General features: G+C 53.5%; 1 protein-coding gene across 4 annotated transcripts in view; it reads left to right on the top strand.

The window, feature by feature from the left end:
- The window catches only part of EOGT (EGF domain specific O-linked N-acetylglucosamine transferase), a 265,331-nt gene that overhangs the window by 151,585 nt on the left and 92,364 nt on the right, over window positions 1-21,382 (top strand). The gene's annotated exons all lie outside the window — the stretch shown is intronic.

Genomic DNA, 21,382 nt, shown 5'->3' with positions numbered 1-21,382 from the left:
GTGCCTTTCTGATGACCTGGGAAATTAAAGGGTGTAATGTTCTGAAATGGACACAAGACTGCGAGATGGAAACCTTCCAGGTCCCTAGCCAGGTCACTGGATGCGACTTCCTGCCCCATGGAGCTGGACAGGAATTTTGTGAGACTGGAGAAACAGTACAGATTGGGTGGAGACAATCTTCCCCATGAGTAGACAAGACAATGTGTAGGCGAGTGAATTTATATCAATAAATAGAGCAACAAACTAGTGTGTTCACCAGATTGTTTTCCCATACAGCAGACATTACAAAGGGGACATCATTCTTTTACATAAATATCATGTGCCCGATGCACAAAGCCTTTTCAAAACCTATATCGAAATTAGGCTCACAAATGTCTTATTTTACAATTGTAAACTCGCACTGTGTGTTTACAAAATGTGAACGTAGACTTGTAAAGTCATTTACTCCATGCTATATTGCACCAGTATAGTTAAAATTACATGTAAGCAAACCTGCTGCCAGGAGTGAAAAGTGGGTGTTCCAGAATAGTGATGCCTTGGAAAAGCTGAACACCAAGAAACACCTAACTTTGTGGATATTCACAAACCATTACAAGGCACATGACCACCCAGATTAGTGTCGGAGATTTGCTTCTGTCAAAAGAGGTAGTAAACATATCTACAGGGTATACGTAGTGAGGGCAGGGACACCACTGCAATAGCTGGTAGATATTCAGAGGGCGCTGCGTTGAGTGGAAAAATAATTATCCATTGGACAAAAAAGATAAGAACCCATTAGCTCTTTCTCTAGCCATTTACACATGCATGAATGTACACCATGTGCATTTACATACTTAGGAATGTGAGTACTCCTGAAATTCTATGACTGTTACTGCTTCCTTTGAGTTCTTTTAGAATTCTTTGTGAATTCTTTGGTGCCTCCTGAACCTTTTGCTTCACGTCCTATACATCTTGGTGTGACTCGGAGTGTCACAGCACATGCCGGCCTTGCAAATACTTTTTATAAAAAGACATAACTACCACTGCCACTCCGGAAAACAGCAGATGCAACATTAGAAAGGGCAAGAACTAAACAACATGTTCGAGGCATATGAGCTGCAGATCACACACTTAGCATTAGATCACCATCTGGTGTTGGGCTCCGATGCTTGCACCTTGTTGTTGTCTTGGAAGAAGTCTTTGTAGTCACGAGATAGGTGACTCCTCCCTTGGACGATTGTGCGCATGGGCATCAACTCCATCTTCAGATTGTTTTTTTTCGCCATTGGGTTCGGATGCAATCTTTGCGCACCAGTTCGAAACTTTATTTTCAAACTTTTTTCGACATGCAAAACTTTCTCTAACCCTTTCCAACATCGAAATCTTCGACGCGCTTTTCCACGGTTCGATTCCAGTCGTCGACGCGGGCCGCTGGGCCTATCGACGCCGTTAAGGCCTACGGCTCATGGAAAGGACGCTGTTCAAAAAATGCCCCCAGTGTGGAGCGAAGTTCCCACACAGTGACCATCATAAGGTCTGTAACCTGTGCCTTTCGCCAGAACACAACGAGTCCAGCTGCCAAGCCTGTGCCTCTTTTCGTCCAAAAAAGACCATTCGAGATTGTTGGGCTCGACGTCACATCATGGCGCAGAGATCAGCTCCGGAACCAGTGGACATCTTCGATGAAGGCCCAGATGTCCCAGAAGAAGATACCGAAGATCTACAAATCGTGTCAGAGGCAGAAGACTCAGATGACCCCATCACTCCTGGTCAACGAGTGAGTACTACTGCCCCTACCCCAACCTCACCAAAACAGAAGGCACTGGTCAAGACTTCGCCTGTTGGCCCCAGTCGCGACCGAAAACACACTTCTGAAGCCCTGCCTCGGGGCCCGGCTCTGAAGAAAAAAGACAAGCCTTCCGGTAGCTCGGGACCGAGCAAACCGCATGTAATAGTCCCACCGGCGCCTTCGATACCGAAGCCAAAAGAACATTCCGCTCCAAATTCCACATCGAAAGACAAACTGGCCTCGAACACTTCAAGGCCGATAGATAAACCGGCTTCGAATACTTCCAAACCAAAAGATCATACTTTGGCTCTGAAACCCAAGCCTTCGGAACTGAAAACCAAGCCAAAGGATTCTACCACGCCTTGTAAGGCCAAAGATCATTAAACCCAGCCCTGCTCGGAACAGAAAAAAACGGCACGAAAGCGGGTATCGAGTAAGAGGAACTTTTTATCCGGATCCTGTCGATCCTAAACAGAAAAAGATCTACATTCATCCCAAAGCAGGACATGTCACGGCTGTGCCATGCAAGAAGAGGAAGGCAGACACAGCACATACCCCTCCAGTGCCTGTCAAGAAGAATGACTGTGCCACTTCACCCATGCCTCCTTCTTCTCCTGCCCTTCCTTCTAATCCCCTTCCTCTCCCAAAACCTGTTACACCACCTCTACCTCTCACTTCTCCACCACATACACCACCACAAGATGATGGTAATGATGACTTAGGGGGAGACCCTAATGACCCGTTCACGGATCCAGACGACATACCACAAGACGATTGGGATTACAACGACCCAATAGATCCACCAGACAGCCGAAGCCCCCAACCATACCCAACAAAACCATCTCCCCCAGACGATAATATTGGTTTTGGACAACTCATTAATTGGGCTGCTGTATTTCACGGCATGCACATGCACTCAGACACGACAGAGGAGGACTTCCTTTTAGATACATTTCAACAGTCCCAAAAAACTGTACAAATACTACCAATGATTAAAGGGGTCATTAAACATGTCCCTGAAATATTCAGAGATCCTGTAAGAGCTAGGATTCTTAATCCTAGAAACGATAACAAATATAGACCTGCCCCTGACGACCCTGCGTACATTAAAGGACAGCTGCCTTTGGATTCACTAGTAGTTTCCACAGCTAGGAAGCATGCCAATTCACAAACCTCCAGGGATTCACCACCCCCGGATAAAGAATCCAAGTTATTAGATGCATCTGGCAAAAGGGTAGCTGCACATGCGGCCAATCACTGGCGCATAGCCAACACTCAAGCACTGCTGGCTAAATATGATAGGGCCCATTATGACCAGCTGGAAATCCTATTACAGCATTTGCCTGACCAATATAAAACTCAAGCAAATGACCTAATTCAAGAGGGCAAATTAATAACTAATGCCTCCATTAAATGCGCCCTTGACGCAGCAGACACTGCCTCTAGGTCTATTAATACTAGTGTTCTGCTCAGACGGCATGCCTGTTTACGCATTTCAGGCTTTAAGCAAGAAGTCCAGACAGCCATTCTAAATCAGCCGTTCAATCAAGAACAACTTTTTGGACCAGCTGTGGACACTGCCCTCGAGAAAATGAAGAAAGATACAGAGACTGCAAAGTCCATGGGAGCACTGCAAACTCCACACACACGTGGCTCCTTTCGGCGCTCCTTTTATAGAGGAGCCTCCAAAAACGTTGGTGCAGATACCTCATCTTCATTCAAAAATACCACTCAAACATCCCCAAACAGAGGATATTTTAGAGGAGGATACCGGGGGAATAACACCAAAGGGAGAGGCAGAGGTAACAACAACACTCGCACCTCCCCTGCTAATAAAAACTGACTTCCCTCCACTCCCCCCAGACCATTCCACTCCGGTCGGGGGAAGATTATCACAGTTCCTGCCTGTCTGGAACTCCATCACAACAGACAAGTGGGTAAGCCAGATTAGCCAGTATGGTTACTGCCTGGAACTTACAGATACCCCCCAAACAAACCCCCCAGCAGCGTCCAATGTCCACAGAACATATTACACTTTTAAAACAAGAAGTTCTCTCACTGCTTCAAAAGCAAGCCATAGAGCCAGTCCCCTTACCACATCAGGGAACAGGGGTTTATTCGCTGTATTTCCTAATCTCCAAAAAGGACGGGACTCTAAGGCCAACACTCGACCTCAGACCCCTCAATCGGTATATACACTCGGATCATTTTCACATGATCACTCTACAACAAGCGCTTCCACTGCCGCAACAAGGAGACTTCCTTGCTGCACTAGATCTCAAGGACGCCTACTTCCACATTCCCATACATCCTGCTCACAGAAAGTATCTACGGTTCGTAGTGGACGGACAACACTATCCGTTCACAGTCCTTCCATTCGGAGTCACCACGGCACCCAGAGTACTCACCAAATGCCTTACAGTGGTAGCAGCACACTTAAGGAGACAAAAATCCATGTCTTCCCATATCTGGACGACTGGCCGATAAAAGCCAAGTCATTCAACCAGTGTGTTCACCACACTCATCAAACCATCCAAACATTGCACAACTTGGGGTTCACAGTCAACTAAACCAAGTCCCATCTCCAGCCCTCTCATGTACACCAATATCTAGGGGCCATGATAAACACTGCCACAACTCCAGCATATCCCAGTCCAGCCAGGATAGCCAGCATACAAGCTCTCCTCACCAAATGTCAAACCCAACACTCTCTCCCAGCCAGAGTGTTCATGCAACTCATAGGCATGATGGCATATTGCATATTTATTGTACCTTATGCAAAACTACAAATGCGTCCCTTACAAGAATGTCTAGAACATCAGTGGAATCAGGCTCAAGGTCAATTTACAGATCTGGTGTTGGTGGACAGCTGCACACGTCGCTCTCTGCAGTGGTGGAACACAACAAACTTATCCAAAGGGTGGCCGTTCCTCGAACCTGTTCCACAGATAGTACTGACAACAGATGCATCACTCACAGGATGGGGAGCCCATCTCCTCAATCACACAACCCAAGGCAAATGGACCACTCAACAAAAAGTGCTCCATATCAATCATCTGGAACTACTAGCGATATTCCTAGCATTAAAATCATTCCAACTACATGTACAAAACAAGGCTGTCCTCATCCGGACGGACAACATGACAGCCATGTATTACATACAGAAACAAGGAGGCACACATTCTCTGCAGCTGTCCCAGCTTGCACTGAACATTTGGAGATGGGCCATCCCACAAAACATATACCTCCTCGCAGAACACCTTCCAGGAGTTCACAATCAGATTGCGGATCTGTTGAGTCGACAGACACAACAGATTCACGAATGGGAGCTACATCCACAAGTTCTTCTACCATTCTTCCAAAAGTGGGGCCAACCAGACATAGATCTATTTGCCACACACGAAAACGCAAAATGCCCAACCTTCGCCGCCAGGTTTCCACACCCGCTGTCCAAGGGCAATGCGATCTGAATGAACTGGTCAGGCAGATTTGCGTACGCTTTTCCGTTACTCCCACTCATTCCACTAGTGGTACGCAAGCTCCGACATCAGTTTCTCAAAATGATCCTAATAGCTCTCACATGGGCATGTCAACTGTGGTTCACATCACTATTGGAACTCTCACTAGTCCCACACCAAAAACTGCCTCTCCCCATCACTACTAACGCAGAACCGTGGAGTCATAAGGCACCCCGATCCAACACAGCTGAATCTGGCAATCTGGCTCCTGAAGTCAATCAATCAATCAATCATAGCATTTGTAGAGCGCGCTACTCACCCGGAGGGTCTCAAGGCGCTGGGGGAGAGGGGTCCGTTACTGCTCGAACAGCAAGGTCTTGAGTTGCTTCCTGAAGGAGAGATGGTCCTTGGTCAGCCGAAGGTGGATGGGGAGGGAGTTCCACGTCTTGGCTGCCAGGTAGGAGAAGGATCTTCCTCCGGTGGTGGCTCTGCGGATGCGTTGTGCGGCGGCGAGTGTGAGGCTGGTTGATCGTAGCTGGCGGGTGGGCGTGTAGAAGGTCAGGCGGTTGTTGAGGTACTTGGGGCCCAGGTCGTGGAGAGCCTTGTGTGCGTGGGTGAGGAGTCTGAACGTGATCCTCTTGTTGACGGGGAGCCAGTGCAGGTCTCTCAGGTGGCCGGAGATGTGGCTGTGTCGGGGGATGTCCAGGACGCGTTGTGCGGAGGCGTTCTGGATGCGTTGGAGTTTTTTCTGAAGTTTGGCTGTGGTTCCGGCGTAGAGGGTGTTTCCGTAGTCCAGTCGGCTGGTGACGATTGCCTGGGTGACTGTCTTTCTGGTTTCGGTGGGGATCCATCGGAAGATCTTACGGAGCATGCGTAGGGTGATGAAGCATGATGATGAGACGGCGTTGACTTGTCTGGTCATCGAGAGGGAGGAGTCCAGGATGAAGCCCAGGTTGCGTGCGTGGTCCGTCGGCTTGGGAGTGGCGCCCAGGGCAGGGGGCCACCAGGAGTCGTCCCAGGCGGAGGGCGATGATCCCAGGATGAGGACTTCCATCTTGTCTGAGTTCAGTTTCAGGCGGCTGTTCTTCATCCATTCGGCGACGTCTTTCGTCCCTTCCTGGAGGCTGGTTCTGGCGGTGGCGGGATCATTGGTGAGGGAGAGGATCAGCTGGGTGTCGTCGGCATAGGAGATGATGTTGAGGTTGTGTTAGCTTGCGATGGCTGCGAGGGGGCTCATGTAGACGTTGAAGAGGGTTGGGCTGAGGGATGATCCTTGTGGCACGCCGCAGATGACTTCGGTGGCCTCGGATCTGTAAGGGGGGAGGCGGACTCTCGGAGTTCTTCCGGCGAGGTACGAGATGATCCACTTCAGTGCCTTCTCTTGGATTCCGATGTTGCTGAGGCGCTGTACTAGGGTGCGGTGGCAGACAGTGTTGAACGCCGCAGAGAGGTCCAGGAGGATGAGGGCCGCTGTTTCCCCTTTGTCGAGCAGGGATCTGATGTCGTCGGTGGCTGCGATCAGTGTGGTCTCGGTGCTGTGGTTGGCTCGAAAACTGGACTGCGAGGGGTCGAGGGAACCGTTTGCCTCGAGGAAGGCGGCGAGCTGTCTGTTGACGGTCTTCTCGATGACTTTGGCAGGAAAAGGGAGGAGCGAGATGGGGCGGAAGTTCTTGAGGTCGGTGGGGTCAGGAGGGCGCTGAGCTCGGCGTGCTTCCAGCTCTCCGGAAAGGTGGCGGTGTGGAAGGAGGTGTTGATGATGTCCCGTAGTTGGGGGGCGATAATGGAGTCGGCCTTGTTGAAGACGTGGTGGGGGTAAGGGTTGGCATGTGATCCGGAGTGGATGGTGTTCATCATGCGGGTGGTGTTTTCGGTGCTGACCGGGGTCCAGGCGCAGAGGGTGGTGGAGTGGGGCGTTGGTTCGGCGGTTGGGGGCGTGGTTGGTGCGCCGAAGCTGTTGTGCATGTCGGCGATCTTGCGGTGGGAGAACGAGGCGAGTGAGTCGCAGAGGTCTTGTGAGGGGGTGATGTCGTTGTTTCCGGCGCTGGGGTTGGAGAGCTCTTTGACGATGCTGAAAAGTTCCTTGCTGTTGTGGGCGTTGTTGTCCAGTCTTTCTTTGTATGCTGTCTTCTTGGTGGTGCGGATCAGCTGGTGGTGCCTGCGGGTGGCGTGCTTGAGGGCGGTCATGTTGTCTGTTGTCTGGTCGTGGCGCCAGGCGTTCTCGAGGGTGCGGCAGTTCTTCTTGGAGTCCTAGAGTTCCTCGCTGAACTAGGGGGCTTTCTTGCTGCTGGGTCTGCTGGGAGGGTTCTTCAGTGGTGCGAGGTCGTCGGCACAGGCGGTCAGCCACTGTGTGAGGTTGCTGGCTGCTTCGTTAGGGCCCGTTGTGCTGGCGGGAGGGTTTTGGCTGAGGGAGGTGGTGAGCTGCTCGGTGGTGACCTTGCTCCAGCTCCGGCGAGGAACCTGTTGCGGGTGGTGGTGGGTCGTGGTTTTTCTGAAGCTGAAGTGAACGCAGCTGTGGTCAGTCCAATGAAGTTCGGTAGAGTGGCTGAAGGAGATGTGTTTGCTGGATGAGAAGACGGGGTCAAGCGTGTGGCCGGCGTAGTGGGTGGGGGTGTTCACCAGTTGCTTGAGTCCGAGGTTGGCGAGGTTGTCCAGCAGGGTGGTGGTGTTGCAGTCCTTGTTGTTCTCCAAGTGGAAGTTGAGGTCCCCTAGGAGGATGTAATCAGCGGAGGGGAGGGCGTGCGGGCTGATGAAGTCTGCGATGTCTTCGCTGAATTGTGCGCGTGGTCCCGGGGGTCTGTAGATGAGGGTGCCTCTGAGGGTTGTCTTGGGGTCGGAGTGTATCTGGAAGTGGAGGTGTTCGGCGGCGGTGAAGGTGTCGTCGGAGTTGGTCGTGATGCGGAAGGTGTTCTTGTGTACGATGGCGATGCCTCCTCCAGTCTGGTTGACGCGGTCCCTCCGGGAGATTTTGTATCCCTCCGGGATGGCTGTGGCGATGTCGGGCGCTGAGGAGGCGTTCATCCAGGTTTCTGTGAGGAAGGCGACATCTGGCGATGTTGTGTCGAGGAGGTTCCAGAGTTCGACGGCGTGTCTGTGGATGGAGCGTCCTAGAGTTCGGTTACCTTAAGCTTTCACCGGACTCTATGAATATCATTAAATAAGCCAGGCGCCCTACCACTAGAGCTTGATATGCGGCAAAATGGAAAAGATTTGCCATTTACTGCACTCACAATAATATTCATCCACTGGATGCGTCCATCCAGAACATCATTTGCTACTTACTACATTTGCAAGGATGTAATTTAGCATACTCATCCATACGTCTACATCTAGCAGCACTTGCCGCTTACTTACAAAACAGACAACACTCATCACTTTTTAGGGTCCCAGCAATTTAAGCCTTCATGGAGGGCCTTAAAAGAATCATTCCTCCTAGATTACCACCCTCTCCGGCGTGGAATCTCAACATCGTATTTACTAGGCTCATAGGACCCCCATTTGAACCTCTGCATTAATGTGAACTTCAGTTCCTTACATGGAAAGTAGCTTTCCTTATTGCAGTCACCTCTCTCAGGAGAATAAGTGAGATCCAGGCTTTAACCATACAAGAACCTTTCTTACAAATACATCGTAACAAAGTGGTTCTCAGAACAAATCAAAAATTCCTTCCTAAAGTCATCTCTGCATTCCATCTTAACCAATCAGTGGAGTTACCCGTATTTTTTCAAAATCCAGACTCCGTAGCAGAGAGAGCTCTTCACACGCTAGACGTCAAAAGAGCTATACTTTATTACATTGACAGGACTAAATCCTTTAGAAAGACAAAACAATTGTTTGTAGCTTTCTCCCCACCTCATAAAGGTGATCCCATCTCCAAAGCTGGGATTGCAAGGTGGATTGTTAAATGTATCCAAATATGCTCCCAAAAAGCTAAACGCACATTAGCAATTCCCCCTTGAGCGCATTCAACACGCAAACTAGGAGCTTCCATGGCAGTCTTAGGGAACATTCCCCTGGAAGACATTTGTAAGGCAGCCGCATGGTCTACAACACACACCTTCACTAAACACTATTGTGTTGACGTGCAGGCCAAACAACAAGCTTCTGTAGGCCAAGCTGTTCTTAAAACACTTTTTCAAACTACTGCAACCGATACAGGTGACCACCGCTAGGGGAGACACGGCTGTACAGTCTACGCTAAGTGTGTGATCTGCAGCTCATATGCCACGAACGGAAAATGCTACTTACCAGTATGCATCTGTTCTTGGCATGTAGAGCTGCAGATCCACACACGTCCACCCGCCTCCCCGGGACCTGTATCGGTTCCAGTTATGTCTTACTTAGATATATACACATGGACATCCTTTTCTTTTCTACTAACTCCATCATTTCCCATCATGGCGAAAAACAATCTGAGGATGGAGTTGATGCTCATGCGCACTATCGTCCAAGGGAGGAGTCACCTATCTCGTGACTACAAAGACTTCTTCCAAGACAACAACAAGGTGCAAGCATCCGAGCCCAACACCAGATGGCGATCTAATGCTGTTTGTGGATCTGCAGCTCTACATGCCAAGAACAGATGCATACTGGTAAGTAGCATTTTCCTTCTGAAACCTGAAATTTGCATGCCTCTTTTGCTCAACTAATGACAAAGCCAGTTGCTCCTCTTTTGTCTTCCCAAGGATTTAGCATGCATGAATGCTGCAAGTGGTATTCATATAATAAAACCTAAAAAATAGAAATTGTTTCATTGTATGTGATTGAAATTTAGGAGGAATTGCCTAACTGCCTTTCCTGATTGCCTAGGCCCTGTGGCTATGCACGGCCCTCCGGCCTGCCACTCTGTTGCGCTGCTCGCCCTCAGGACTAGGCTCACACTGCCCACTCTTTTACTCACTCTCTTTCTCTCACAACTTTTTCCCCTTTATTACCACTTTTCCCTTCTTTTTCTTTGTGACTTTTAATGTTTTTGTTCCTTTTGTCCCGGTTGTTTCACTTTGCCCACTCTTGCACTCCCTCTTACACTCTCTCTTACACTTTTGGGCTTTCCCTCTCTTTTTCCCACTCTTTCTTATGCTGCATTGTGCCAGCTTTTGCCACTTTTTCTTTGTGTTTCTTTGCCACTTCTGCATGCTCTGACTTTCTTTTTCTGCTTTCCTGTCTAGGTGCCCCCGCACCATGCTCTCACCTATTTCTTCCCACCACCGCCTTCGCACCTCTCCCATCTCTCGCCTCTGCCCCTCCAAGCATCGCCCAGTGATCCTCCAGGCATCGCCCACTGACCCCAGGATCTCCTCCCGTTCCCACACCTCCTTAATGGCAGCAGCAGACATTGCTTAATTAAGCCCATCTGCACCCGTCCGTGGTAAGTTCCAGGACCTCTGGTCCAGTGCCATTGAATCATAGTCCACAACGCTGCCTTACCTTACCCCTTCATGCCCCGAACCTGGGACACATCTCTACATGGTGCTGTCGGACCCTCAATCCAACAGCCAAGGTGCGGTCTCCTGAGCTGCCTGCCACTTCACCTACAACCCTGCCTGCATCCCCTACCTCCCTTACTACACTTTCACTCCCACACCCATTAATACAGACCCATACCACACCCACCCTCCACAGACCTGCACCCTACTGAATGCCCACTGTTAGAAGGCGACCTCAGAGGGGCCCGGAAGGGGCCCTGACTGCCCTGAGACCCACCCTCGAGGTATCGTAGCCGGGCACTGGCGGGAGACTCCTCAGGGGAGGAACCTCATATCTAGGATCGTACACTCGGCGCTACACAACAGAGAGACAGTACACGAGGAGTTCTTAAGAGCAAATCTTTATCAGATCGGAGTTGTAGGATCTTTATGATCAGCAAGGCAAAATATATACAAGTAGAGCGCGGGCTCACAAAGTCTTGGAGGTGGGTTAGGAGGTAGCGGGACAGTCTTTGGGGATAGGAATCAAATGCAGGAGCGTACCCGGCGCACAGCTCACAATCCTCGAGCTGGGGGATACGCTTGTCGTCGTGGGGTCCGGCGGGACCGGGAGAGTCTGTGGGAGCTGCGAGTCACTCAGCAGGCTTGAGTATAAGTTCGGAGGTCTTACGATCTTCAGGGAGCCGCGAGTCACTCAGCAGGGCTCAAGCACAAGTTCGGAGGTCTTACGATCTTCAGGGAGCCGCGAGTCACTCAGCAGGGCTCAAGCACAGGTTCGGAGGTCTACGATCTTCAGGGAGCCGCGAGTCACTCAGCAGGGCTCAAGCACAAGTTCGGAGGTCTTACGATCTTCAGGGAGCCGCGAGTCACTCAGCAGGGCTCAGGTGTTCCAAGGCGAATCTGACGGACAGTCCCAGAGCACCCCTTGTTATAGGGCGACTCCTCTTTGATGTCCGAAGTCTGTGCAGGCAGGGGTCTTGTCACCTGGGGGTCGCTTGTTGGGGGTTTCCTGCCATTGTCCTTTGATCCTTTCAGGGCCGGGTCGGGAGGAGCCCCAGACACCCAGCAGGCGTGGAGCCAGCCCTCGGGGAGGCCGGCGGGTCGATCGAAACCCACCTTCCCAGGGAAGCGCAGAGGTGTGATGGAAACTGCTCCTCCCTTTCTCATCCCAAGGGGAGCGCGATGTCCTCCAGCCGGAGTGGCGCCTATAGGCTAGGGTCACGCTGGGGCCGGGCGGCCATCTTGGTGCATGAAGTGGGCACGCGGGCCCGAAGTGGCCGAAGGAGGAAGGCCACGGACGGGGGAAGTCCGGGTCGGGTGTGTGTGTTCTGGTGGGAATGATCGGCTAGGCCGTGGGCTCGGGGCTGGTGTGAGGTGCAGGGGTCAGGTCTGACTATGTTACGAGGGCCGGGTCTAACACGCGTCCCCCCCAGCTGAAAGCCGGAGAGAACTACCCATCTTCTTGGGGGTTCTCTTCGCTGAGGCGGAAGAATCGGAAGAGGCCATCGGCGTTGGCGTGATCCGTACCAGGGCGATGTTCCACGGTGAAATCCATCCCCTGGAGGGAGATTGACCACCGCAGAAGCTTGGGGTTTTCTCCTCGCATCTGCATGAGCCATCGCAAGGGGCGATGATCGGTTTGGACCCTGAAATGGGTGCCGAACAGGTAAGGGCGTAGTTTCTTGAGGGCCCAGACTACGGCGAACGCCTCGCGCTCGATGGTACTCCATCTCTGTTCCCGGGGCAACAGCCTTCGGCTGAGGAAGGCCACGGGCTGGTCTAGACCCTGGTCATTTACCTGGGAGAGGACTGCCCCGATGCCATGCTCGGAGGCATCAGTTTGTACCACAAACTCTTTGGAGTAGTCGGGGGCCTGGAGGACGGGGGCCGTACACATGGCCGTTTTCAGGGCATTGAACGCCTCTTGGCAGGCAGGGGACCACTGTACCTTCTTGGGCTGTTTCTTGGACGTAAGTCCCGCGAGGGGACCGACCAGGCTGCCGTAATTCCGGATGAATCTCCGGTAGTAGCCCGTGAGGCCCAGAAAGGCTCGGACCTCTGTTTGGGTAGTGGGGGGTTCCCAGGCTAGGATGGCGTCGATTTTGGGCTGTAGAGGGGCGACCTGCCCGCTTCCGACCTGGTGCCCCAGGTAGGTTACCGAACCTTGCCCAATCTGGCATTTGCTGGCTTTCACGGTGAGGCCCGCCTGGCGTAGGGCGGTTAGCACCCTCCGGAGGTGGTGGAGGTGCTCACTCCATTCGGAACTAAAAACTGCAATATCGTCGAGATATGCAGCGCTGAATTTTTCCAGCCCGGCCAGGACTCTATTTACCAGTCGCTGGAAGGTGGCCGGGGCATTTTTCATCCCGAAAGGCACCACGCGAAAGCGATAGTGCCCATCCGGGGTGGAGAAGGCGGACCGCTCCTTGGCTCCCTCTGTGAGCACAATTTGCCAGTAGCCGCAGGTGAGATCGAAGGTGCTGAGGAACCGAGCAGCCCCGAGCCGGTCAATGAGCTCGTCGGCTCGGGGAATGGGGTGGGCATCGGCTCGGGTGACTTCATTGAGTCCCCGGTAGTCCACGCAGAAGCGGAGTTCTGGGGCGACCCCGGGGGCAGCTGCTTTTGGGACCAGGACCACGGGGCTGGCCCAGGGGCTGTCTGAGGGTTCGATCACGCCTAGGGTCAACATTTTCAAGACTTCGGCTTGGATACAGGACTGGACCCGATCAGGGACTCGGTAGGCTCGGTGTCTTACTGACGGGCTGTCCCCGGTATCCACATCATGGACACACCAGTCGGTGACCTTGGGGACCAAGGAGAAAAGGTCCGGAAACTGCCCTAGGAGCTGGCGGCAATCCTCACGTTGCTGGGGAGTGAGAGACGGGGAGAGGTTCACTCCCTCTACGGAGCCGTCCTTCTCCTTGGTGCACAGAAGATCAGGGAGAGGATCTGACTCTTCTTCGGACCCGTCGTCAGTGGCCAGTAGGAGGCTCAGCTCCGTCCGCACAAAGTGGGGCTTGAGGCGGTTCACGTGGAGGACCCGGAGGGGGTCCCGGGGTGACTGGACGTCTACCAAGTACGTGACCGGGCTCTTCCGCTCAACTACTTTGAAGGGCCCGGTCCATTTATCCTGGAGAGCGCAGGGTTTCACGGGGGCCATGACCCACACCAGCTGGCCCGGCTGAAACTCGACTAGCGCGGCGTTCTGGTCGTACCAGCGCTTCATCTCCTCCTGACTCGCCTCCAGGTTGGCCTCTGCCATCTCCCGGAACCTCCTAGTCTGATTTCGGAGGGTCAGGACGTAACGGAACACGTCTCGGGGGGGGCCTCGGGGCGCCGCCTCCCACTCTTCCTTGACCAGGCTGAGGGGCCCCCTGACGGGGTGCCCGTAGAGTAACTCAAAAGGGCTGAAACCCAAGGATTTCTGGGGAACCTCTCGGTATGCGAATAGGAGGCAGGGGAGCAGGAGGTCCCACTTACGCCGGAGGGGCTCTTCCAGGCCCGCGATCATCCCCTTCAGAGTCCGGTTAAACCGCTCTACCAGGCCGTTTCCTTGGGGGTGGTACGGGGTGGTGAACTTGTAGGACACCCCGCACTGTTGCCATAAGGACCTCATGTATCGGGAGATAAAGTTGGTACCGCGATCGCTCACGACCTCGCGGGGAAAACCCATGCGGGAGAAGATTCCCATCAACGCCCGGCCCACCACGGGGGCCGTGACGGTACGCAGGGGGATGGCCTCAGGGTAACGGGTGGCATGGTCCACCAGGACGAGGATGAACCGGTGCCCCTGGGAAGTTGGGGGGTCCAGAGGTCCTACAATGTCAATCCCGACCCGCTCAAAAGGGGTACTGACGACAGGGAAGGGTTGGAGGGGAGCCTTGCGCTTCCCTCCACTCTTCCCACTGGCCTGGCACGTGGGACAGGACTTGCAGTGGGCTTCCACATCCGCTTTCATTCTGGGCCAGTAGAAGTGAGTCACGAGGCGACTGTATGTTTTGTCCTGACCCAAGTGGCCTGCGAGGGGGACGTCGTGGGCCAAGCCCAGGAGGAGGGTTCGGAAGCGTAGGGGTACCACCAGCACCCGGCCGGACCCTAGCTCCACCGACTTCTGTTCGCTGTACAAAAGGTCATTCTCCCAATATACCCGGTGCGTCCCCGTCTGGTCGCCTGCGGCCTGGGCCTCTGCCTGCTGCCGGGGCCCGACCAGGGAGGGACAGGTAGCCTGCTCTCGGCAGAACTCCTCTCGGGAGGGGCCCCCCTCGTGGCACCACTGGGCTAATTCGGGCAGATCGCCTAACTCGGTGTCTGGGGTGGAGTCGGAAGGCGGGGGTTCGTCACTGGCGATCGACTCTTCTGGTGGGGGGATGTGGGGACCCTCGGCCGGGACCATCCCATCTTCAGGGGCCGGGGCGTCGTCGACGTCCCTCAGGGGGGTCAGTCGAGCCGCTATGGATCGAGTGGTGGCGCACACCCACTCAGGGAGGCCCATCATCCCTAGGTGGGTCTTGCGCTCAACTTGTCCCCAGGGGGAACTTTCCAGGTCGTTCCCCAGGAGACAGTCGACGGGCTGGGAGGTTCTCACTGCGACCTTCAGTTTGCCGACCACCCCTCCCCACTCAAAGGGCACCAGGGCTACCTTACATAGGCTTTCTGTGTTGTCGGCTGAAATGACAGGGCAAAATACGTTGGGGAGGACCTGGTCTTCGTGGACTAAATGGCTGAGGACCCCGGTGATGCTGGCCCCTGTGTCACGGAGGGCTTCTACTTGGTGGCCATTGATCGTTACGAGCTGCCCATATTTCTTTGTGTTAGAGGGCAGGGGGCTCCCAGGGACCATCTCTCTATCTCCTAAGGATACTAGGGCCATAGCGGCGGGTTCCCACTCCTCTGCCTCCTCCACCTCCTCCCCCAGGGCTACATTGGCTATCTGTCTAGCGGGGGGTGCTGCCTGGGTGGTGCGTGGGGCCATGGGGCATTCCGGGTCGTTGGCGTAATGCCCGGGCTTCTGGCAACGAAAACAAGTGATGGTTACCCGGTGCCCCCGTCTCAGGGGGGGGCCGGATACAGCTGGTGGGGGTGCCGGGAAAGGTGGAGGTTGGGACTTCGGGGGACTAGCCTGGGACTCTCTATGCCCTCCCTGGTTCCCCCCCCTCTCTGGCGGGGTGGTCCCTGACTGGCTCGGGGGTACTCTCCTACAGGGCCCCTGGAGACCCGGGTGTTGGTCCAGCGATCCGCCTCGACAGCCAGCTTCCTCGGGTCCGTGAGCTTGCTGTCGAGCAGATGCTGGCGTAGTTCCACAAAGCAGTTGGCAGCCAGGTGCTCCCACAACATAAGGTCGGTTAGTTCTTCCAGGGTGGTTACCTTGCTGCCCTTGATCCACCCATCGAAGGCGCGGCTGAAGAAATTCACAGATTCCACCCAGGTGGTACCCGGGATCTTCCTGCAGTCCCGGAACCGCTGGCGGTACATCTCCGGGGTGAGGCCGTACCTTGTGAGGAGGGCCGCTTTCATGTGTTCATATCATAGGAGGTCTGCATGGAGGTGGGTAGGTCGAGCAGGGTGTCTCTCCCTTCGCTCAGGAATCGTCCCCATAACCCAGCCCCCCAATCCTTCTGTGGGACCCGATGGGAGGTCATGGCGACCTCGTAGGCCCGGAACCACTGCTGAATGTCATCATTTTTGTAATATTCTTTGACCACATCCTTGGGGATGTGGACCTTCTGCTCCGTCGGGGCGGCCGCCTCCCGGTTCCCCGGGGGCCGCGCTTCTTCGCTTCTTGCTTTCAGTTCTATTTCCTTCAAGCTGCGTTCATGTTCCAGTTGAAGTCTCCTTCCCTCGTGTTCTCGTTGGAGTTTCTTCTCTTCTAGTTCTCCTTGTACTCGCAACTGTTCTACTGCTAGCTTTTTCTCGGCTAATTTCAACTCGCCCTCAATTTTGAGTTTGGCTAATTCGAGCTCGTGATGGCGACTTTTTTCTCTGTCTGCGAGTTCCTCCGGGGATAGGGCCCCGTCTGGTACGAAGCCTCGCACCTGGTTGCTGCTGCGTTCTCCTCGGGAGGGTTCAGCTTCGTCGTGGGGCTCCCCCGCTCCTTCTGGGCGGGAGGCTCCAGAATCCACCCAAGCTTTCAGTGCCTTTTGCATATCTTCTTTGGTGTTGAGACCAGTGGTAGCGATTCTGAGTTCCTTGCAGAATTGCTTTAGTTCTTTGTGAGTGTACTCTTCCAGCTGTTCCACCTGGAACACGGTACTGGCGTCGTCTTCTATGAGAACCGCGGTGTTTCCTTCTGCCATCTTTGTCGGTAGTGCGTCAGCCGTTCACGGTACGATCTCTAGATTATGGGCCTGAATCCCGTCGCTTGCCACCAATGTTAGAAGGCGACCTCAGAGGGGCCCGGAAGGGGCCCTGACTGCCCTGAGACCCACCCTCCAGGTATCGTAGCCGGGCACTGGCGGGAGACTCCTCAGGGGAGGAACCTCGTATCTAGGATCGTACACTCGGCGCTACACGACAGAGAGACAGTACACGAGGAGTTCTTAAGAGCAAATCTTTATCAGATCGGAGTTGTAGGATCTTTATGATCAGCAAGGCAAAATATATACAAGTAGAGCGCGGGCTCACAAAGTCTTGGAGGTGGGTTAGGAGGTAGCGGGACAGTCTTTGGGGCTAGGAATCAAATGCAGGAGCGTACCCGGCGCACAGCTCACAATCCTCGAGCTGGGGGATACGCTTGTCGTCGTGGGGTCCGGCGGTACCAGGAGAGTCTGTGGGAGCTGCGAGTCACTCAGCAGGCTCGAGTATAAGTTCGGAGGTCTTACGATCTTCAGGGAGCCGCGAGTCACTCAGCAGGGCTCAAGCACAAGTTCGGAGGTCTTACGATCTTCAGGGAGCCGCGAGTCACTGAGCAGGGCTCAAGCACAGGTTCGGAGGTCTACGACCTTCAGGGAGCCGCGAGTCACTCAGCAGGGCTCAAGCACAAGTTCGGAGGTCTTACGATCTTCAGGGAGCCGCGAGTCACTCAGCAGGGCTCAGGTGTTCCAAGGCGAATCTGCCGGACAGTCCCAGAGCACCCCTTGTTATAGGGCGACTCCTCTTTGATGTCCGGAGTCTGTGCAGGCAGGGGTCTTGTCACCTGGGGGTCGCTTGTTGGGGGTTTCCTGCCATTGTCCTTTGATCCTTTCAGGGCCGGGTCGGGAGGAGCCCCAGACACCCAGCAGGCGTGGAGCCAGCCCTCGGGGAGGCCGGCGGGTCGATCGAAACCCACCTTCCCAGGGAAGCGCAGAGGTGTGATGGAAACTGCTCCTCCCTTTCTCATCCCAAGGGGAGCGCGATGTCCTCCAGCCGGAGTGGCGCCTATAGGCTAGGGTCACGCTGGGGCCGGGCGGCCATCTTGGTGCATGAAGTGGGCACGCGGGCCCGGGGTGGCCGAAGGAGGAAGGCCACGGACGGGGGAAGTCCGGGTCGGGTGTGTGTGTTCTGGTGGGAATGATCGGCTAGGCCGTGGGCTCGGGGCTGGTGTGAGGTGCAGGGGTCAGGTCTGACTATGTTACGAGTGCCGGGTCTAACACCCACTCTCTCACAAAACACCCCGTCGAAATGTGGGACCTTCTACATGACCTCTCCCATGACATACTGTTCTTCACAGAGACCTGACTCCAACCTGCATCAGCCCCTGACATCGCCCTCAGTATACAAGATCACTGGACTGGACAGGACCAGGAAACCCAGAGGAGGAATCATAATCATTTACAGGGAACGCATTTGTTGCTTCCTCACCAATGCAGACACCTGCAACAAACATGAACACCTGGCATTCAAACTACGCATCTCCACCAACACCACCCTGGAAGGGGCCCAGCTGTACTGACCACCAGGGCCATGAGCTGAATTGGAAACTTCATTGCAGACCTCATCGTCTGCCCCTCCCCCATTCTCTACCGTAGCTCCTTCGTCTTGCTCAGCAAACTTACTTTCCACCTGGAAGACCTCACCGACCCAAACACCACCAACCTCCTCGACAACATGAGCACACTCAAACTCACCCCTTGGGTAAAGGGCCCCAACCACACTGCTGACTATCCTCTGTTTCCCATCTTCACCTCAATCTCAGTGGACAAGCCCACTACACTAACGGGATCATTGCCTCGTCCGCTACAATCTACACTTCAACCACCAACGAACTACTGCCCTACCCAAGACCACACGCTGCAACTGGAACACCATCTCTGAAGAAACCTGGTCCTCAGAAATGCAAAAACACCGCCTACTGCACCAAGATGGCCTTGCTTGTTCTATCGACAACTTGATCCACTGGATCACCTCCTGAGCAGATGCCCTGGCACCTCTCAAAATCAAGACCTCTGCAAGGACTAGAACACAGACGACCTTCGATGCACCAAGCGCCACTGAAAAAACCACAAGTACCGATGGAGACTCATCCACACTATGACACCTGCAAACATCCTATAAATCAGCATCTCTACATGGTGCTGTAGGACCCCTCCATCCAACAGCCAAGGTGCAGTCCCCTGCACCGCCTGCCACTTCACCTACGACCCCACCAGCATCCCCTACTTCCCTTACAACACTTGCACTCCCCCATCCATTAATACAGACACACACCACACCCACCCGCCACAGACCTGTACCCTACTGAACGCCCGCTCTCTCACCAAACACCCCCTCGAACTGTGGGACCTCCTACATTCCTACATGACCTCTCTCCTGACATACTGTTTCTCACAGAGACCTGACTCAAACCTGCATCAGCTTCTGATATCGCAACTGGCTTTGCCCTTGGTATACAAGATAACTAAACAGGACAGGACCAACAAACCCTGAGGAGGAATCATAGTCATCTACAGGGAATGCATTTGTTGCTCCCTCGCCAAAGCAGACTCCTGCAACAAACATGAACACCTGGAATTCAAACTGCTCATCTCCATCAACACCACCCTGGAAGGGGCCATGCTGTACCGATCACCAGGGCCAAGAGCTGAGTTGGAAACTCCATCGCTGACATAATCGCACGCCCCCCTCTCGTTGTCTTTTGTAGCTCCTTTGTCTTGCTCAGCAACCTTCATTTCCACCTGGAGGACTTCACCGACCTAAACACCACCAACCTTCTGTAGAACATGAGCACACTCACACTGCTGGCTATCCTCTGTTCCCCATCTTCATCTCCATCTCACTGAACAAGCCCACTACACTCATCCGCCCATTGTCTCGTCCACTTCAATCTATACTTCAACCACCAACGAACTACTGCCCTGCCCAAGACCACACGGCTCAACTGGAACACCATCTCTGAAGAAACATGGTCCTCAGAACTACAAAAACACCACCTACTGCACCAAGAGGGCCTTGCGTGTTCTATCGACAACTTGATCCACTGGATCTCCTCCTGAGCAGACGCCCTGGCACCTCTCAAAATGAAGACCACTGCAAGGACTAGAACACAGACGACCTTCGGTGGACCAATCGCCACTGAAAGAATCACAAACACCGATGGAGACTCGCCCACTATGAAACCAGCAAACAACCTATAAATCAGCCCTCTGACAATACTACCAGCCACTGAAAACCACCAAGCGCACTGACTGAGCAGACAGATAACAGCACCAACAGCTCAAAGAGAATCTTCTGCTTAGTGAAGGAAGTCACCAAGCTCATTGCCAGCTCCACTACAATGGCTCCATATCAGGAGCTCTGCTCCTAACTCGCACTCTTCTTCCATAACAAGATAAGCACGATGTAGACTAACTTTGCTCCCCAAATGAACTCCTCCACTCTGGCAGCCCTCTTTCAAGACAATTACAGCACTCCAGAAACCACACTTACCTGCTGGCCCTCCATCACCCACATGTAAACCAACACTGCCATGCGTTCCATCCAATAAGGAGCCTCATTGGACCCTTGCCCGCATAACACCTTTGCAAAAAGACTCAAGACCATCTGCACCGCCCTCACCTTGATCCTCAATGAATCCCTTTCCACGGCTATCTTTTTGGACCACTGGAAACACGCCACCATCCTACTCGTACTGAAGAAATCCACAGCAGAGCCATTTTCACCAGACCTATCTCTCTGCTACCCTACCAAATAACGGTCTTGGAGAATTTCCTCAGCAAGAGACTAGCAAGCCACCTGAACAACAACCACCTCCTGGTTCCTTCCCAATCAGGCTTCAGATAGAACCACAGCACCAAAACAGCCGTCATATCTACCATAGACCACATCAGGGCCATCTTGGACCTAGGCAACACTGCATCCTTCATTCTCCTCATCGACTTCTCCATGGCTTTCGATACCACCTCCTTCTTTATCCTCATCCAACACTGGATCAACTCCTTCCTTACAGGACGCATACAGAAATTCAGCTTAGCCTCTTGCAGTTATAAACTCACAGAGCCAATCTGTGGAGTCCCCCAGAGACCATTACTCAGCCTCTCTCTTCAATATCTGCATGGCCTCAATTGCCAACATTGTCCGAATATATGGAATCAACATAATCTCCTATGCCAATGACAACGCATCCTCTCTCTCTCTGAGAACACCGGCTGCGCCCAAAGTTCACTGAGCACATGTTAGAAATCGCCCTCTGGAAGACATTCAACTTTGTTAAACTCAACTTGAATAACACTGAGGTACTTTTCAGGAAGGACTCATCACTCAGGTCTTCTGCTGGGTGGCAATTGCAACTCAGACCCACATCCACCCTGTCCAGCCAAGCA

The sequence above is a fragment of the Triturus cristatus genome, chromosome 9 (assembly GCF_964204655.1).
Source record: "Triturus cristatus chromosome 9, aTriCri1.1, whole genome shotgun sequence".
Taxonomy (NCBI): Eukaryota; Metazoa; Chordata; class Amphibia; order Caudata; family Salamandridae; genus Triturus; species Triturus cristatus.
The sequence above is the reverse complement of the archived record's forward strand: the minus strand, read 5'-3'. Positions and strand labels throughout refer to the sequence as shown.